The 4531-nt window shown below is 42.9% G+C and overlaps 1 long non-coding RNA gene across 1 annotated transcript; it reads left to right on the top strand.

The window, feature by feature from the left end:
* The first annotated feature begins 2678 nt into the window (after positions 1–2678).
* On the top strand, positions 2679–3846 carry LOC146770439 (uncharacterized). The gene is made up of 4 exons (XR_014975688.1): positions 2679–2742; positions 2831–2869; positions 2949–3037; positions 3471–3846. It is a non-coding gene; the product is annotated as an uncharacterized LOC146770439 (long non-coding RNA).
* The last annotated feature ends 685 nt before the right edge of the window (positions 3847–4531 follow it).

Here is a 4531-nt window from a genome sequence, read left to right on the forward strand (position 1 = left end):
TATATTCAATCTCACTGAACACCACTTGGTTGATCCAGAATTATCGATACTTAGCAAGGGTTTGTCATTCGTACCCATCACCAAAACTAATTTCCTCGACCTACAAACAGAAGTCTTGAGATTTTTTCGCAAACTGAGATTACACAGCTATTTCCTGCTAAATCCTTTTTTACCTAAGGCACCCAATACTCCTTTGAGGCCTCCTTCCACTTTCTCCCCCTCTGCCAATATGGTCCCACCGGAGATCCCCACCTTTGAAAAATTGGTGTTAAATGACCTGACACAACTGGCCAAAGAACACCACTATATACCTTACAATATTTCACTGGCAGAAAAATCAGCACTTCAGACTCTTAAGAATAACAACACGATAGTCATCAAACCTGCTGATAAAGGGGGAGGGATAGTACTCCAGGACACCATTACCTACAAAAACGAAATATTAAGACAGCTAGGGAATACAGATCACTACTGTAGACTACCTACTAACCCCACTAATGAACTCAGACAAATGATCCAGCAAACCACCAAATCGGGCCTAGACGAAGGGTACCTTTCTAAACTCGAATACCAGTTTTTGAATGCTAAGGCCCCTCGGATACCAGTTATTTACACCTTACCTAAAATCCACAAGGACACTGAACACCCCCCTGGACGCCCTATCGTCTCCGGTTGCGGCTCCATTCTAGAGCCATTAGGCTTGTATGTAGATTTTTTCATAAAGGAGTTCGTCCCATCTACACCATATTATGTCAGAGACAGCATGCAGATGATTACATTGGTCGAAAACCAGGGTTTTGATCCCTCTACAGATACACTCTGCACTCTCGATGTGGAGTCTCTTTACACTAACATCCCCCAACGAGAGGCTTTGCTCGTCATTGAAGAAACTTTAGAGACACGCATCAGACCACACGCAGTTCCAACTATTTTTATTTTACAACTTCTTGAGATCTGCCTGACCAGGAATTTCTTTTTGTTTGACGGGCATTTCTATCAGCAGACTAAAGGAACATCGATGGGGGCAGTTTTTGCCCCGAATCTGGCGATCCTTTACATGAATGCTCTGGAGACGAACTGTATACTGGTCCCACTCAATCCTTTTTTCTCTGCCCTGTCACACTGGAAAAGATACATAGACGATATTTTCTTTATTTGGCATGACACCCAGGCAATGCTCGAAAATTTCCTTCATTGGCTGAACAACAACTGTGGTGGTTTGAAATTTACACTCACACATAACAAAATTTCCATTCCTTTTCTTGACCTCAATATAATTCACAGAGACGGGATTCTGGTGACTAGCCTGTTCAGAAAACCAACTGAGCGCAATACTCTGTTGAAATACAACAGTAACCATCCGAGAGCTCTTAGAGACTCCCTTCCCTATTCTCAGTATCTCCGCATCAGACGCAATTGCACTCTTAAGGAGGATTATTTCAGGGAAGCCAAAGTACTAAGCAACAAACTGACCTCCAGAGGCTACCCCAAAAGACTGATCCGGAATTCCCTCAAAAGAGCCTGGTACTGTCCCAGGGACACTCTCTTGGAACCCAAAAACAAGAAATCAGAGAATCGCATAGTATGCGTGACAACTTTTTCCCTCTCCTCACACAAACTACGGAAAAGCATTCTAAAACATTGGAGCGTAGTCAATGCTGGAATACTGAACCTAGAGAAACCTCTCTTTGCCTTTAAGAAAAACAAAAACATTAAGGACCACTTGGTCAGAGCAGCTCTTCCCAGCACCACAAACACTGGTACCCTTCATGACCATTGGTCGTTACCCTCTTTGACTGGTCATAATAAATGTGGCAATTGTTCAGTATGTGGTTTCACCAATGACTGCAAGGAATTTGTATATGGTAATATACGTAAACCACTCACACAATTCAGTAATTGTAACACCTGTAATGTGATTTATGCTATCTTTTGTCCCTGCGATATGATCTACATAGGTCAGACCACACAAAAAATTCGGGTACGAATCTGCCAACATAGAAGCAGATTAAGATGCAAAACTCCGAACGCTCCATTGGTCGAACATTTTGAGGCCAAGGGCCACTCTGAGAATGAAATACGCTGGACAGTAATCTCTGTAGTGAAGATCCCACCCAGGGGCGCCGATCTCGCCCAACTGTTAAACAAAGAGGAATTGAAATGGATTCTCAAAACAGGAAGCATACACAGTGGGCTGAATCGCCTTGAGGACTGGACCTCATTACTATGAACTTTTTTGGATTCATTTTCTGAACAATGATTTAATACCCACTCTTGTTCACACCCCCGTGGGTTCTACACCAGGCTCCATGACTAATGTCAATCGTTACCCATCACTGGTTGTCTGATGATCATTGTTCCACATAATTGTCATGTTTCATCTATATGTATGTACAGACTGTAAATTCCTTGTATATTGCGTTTTGCGTTTATTATTCATTTTCTCACTGAAATTCCTTTTCTTTCCACTCGTCCCGCTATCGCCGGCCACTTTTTTCACTATTTTATTACCCTTCCAACATGGCGCCTTGGTTCTACCAACAATTGCCTTCACTCGCACGGCGTGGTTCCTTGGTCACATGACACCATGTGACCACCCACATGACCTGCCACACCATGTGACTTCTCACATGACCTGAAACACCTACATTAGGCAGTTTCACCTTTCTGCCCCCACAGTTGATCCGGCATCGTCCGTTCACACTGCATGGCCACGGAACCCATTTCTGCAAGTTGACTGAGGTAAGCCCTCCCACCAAGCACTCACGATCCAGATGTCCCGCTGCTCATACTTGGACCCATATTTATTGCTTTCACTTTCCTTCATTAGACCTATCCGTGTCCTTCCTCCCGGAACAAATGTCCGTAGGTAAGCCCTTCATTCGCTGCACGCCCTACGCATTCACTTCCACACTTCGCCCTTCTTATGTTTTTCTATTATTTCACAGGCATTGTCCTACCGTAAACTCGTACCCTTATCTCAACGGTACCTTTCCGTGATTCGCCATCTTTTTCGTTGCCTCCATGGCAACATGAGGTAATTCCCTATTCACTTATCCCCTCTTCACCTTCGTTCCCCACCACCCCTCTTCACTTAACGTCCTCGTACGCCTCACGGGTCCACATCGTACCGCGCATCTAGTGACTATCGAACCACGGATGTCCTAAATGTCTTTTTTAATTTAACAAATTTCTAACGTAACCTTTGAAATCGCCTATCTTTCATATTTCTGTTTAGACATTAGTCGCCATAAAACAACCACTTGCGATGTCACTTTTACATAAGAATGCACACCTGAATGAGCACCTGATCTGACGCAGTACCTGGTTGATGCGAAATGTATTGTTTTTATTGTAACCACCAACTGATTGATTATTATTTTCCATTTTTTTCCCTTCCCTCCCCTTTATTATGTTTTTTCCACATTTATGTTGGTTGTACGTTTGCCTTATGTCTAATGTTTACTCAGGCATTCCAAATAAGGGCAATTTAACTAATTTAGTCCTGATGATGATCCTGTATCTTTCCCATAAGGATCGAAACGCCGTCGACTCTGTTGCCCACCCTACACCATAAATATTGCTGTATGTAATATAGTGTGAAGGTGGCAGTCTGAATATCAGATGTTTCGCTATTCATTATCTGTCACAGAAACATCACTGTAATTGCCTGAATGTGTTTTGTCATTTTCTGTTTACTCGGTATGTAAGTCAGAGGATACAGGCTTGTGTCCCACCGAATTCTACTTACATTTCCCTGTTCACTGTCAAGAATTTCTACTTATTAAAGTTGCCATGCCCGGCTGGACACTGGCTAAAATATAGTTTCAATTTTGACTATATTCATTTTCTGCTCTATCGTTTGGTTTCAGGGACCACTGTTTCCTGTAATACGTATCTACCCAAGGTCCCTGTCTATTTCCTTTGGGTGCCCTTGTTCCTCCTTTGATATAGTAAGCGCAATCGCCGGATTGCAAGGGCTTATAGTCCTATTCCCCTTCTTGTATAGAGAGTGGGTCACTTCCCTTCCCTACCGACTACCATATCCTTAACTGTTTCCCCTTTTCCCTCGCATCACTTCGTGTCATGTCAGATCACGCACCTTTATACACCGATGAATACATTAAAAAGATTTTAGAAGGTCCTTCCCTCTTTTCTGACTCCGCCAATGCTCCTCAAGAAACAGGCTCCACATTACCAGAACAATTAGAGAAAACGAAAAAGAAAACAGTCAGGCTACAACTTATGATACGAATGCTCACTGAGTATTTAAAAGCTGATATCATCCCTGCAGGCCTCCAAGTCAGGAACATACCTGGAATTTTCACCGACATTCCCAAATATATCACAAATTTTAGCTACATTAGCACAACGTGCTCTAGGCACTGGATGGTCCTAGGTATCGACATAGCCACAGAGGAACTTAAAAAACTATTTGAAGAGATAACAGATATCGAACGACAAATAACAAGCAACGACACGATTCCTGACAGTAAGCGGCTGTTGGAACAAGTTCAAAAAACAGTGGAAG

Source organism: Triturus cristatus, unplaced genomic scaffold (genome assembly GCF_964204655.1).
Source record: "Triturus cristatus unplaced genomic scaffold, aTriCri1.1 SCAFFOLD_335, whole genome shotgun sequence".
Classification (NCBI taxonomy): Eukaryota; Metazoa; Chordata; class Amphibia; order Caudata; family Salamandridae; genus Triturus; species Triturus cristatus.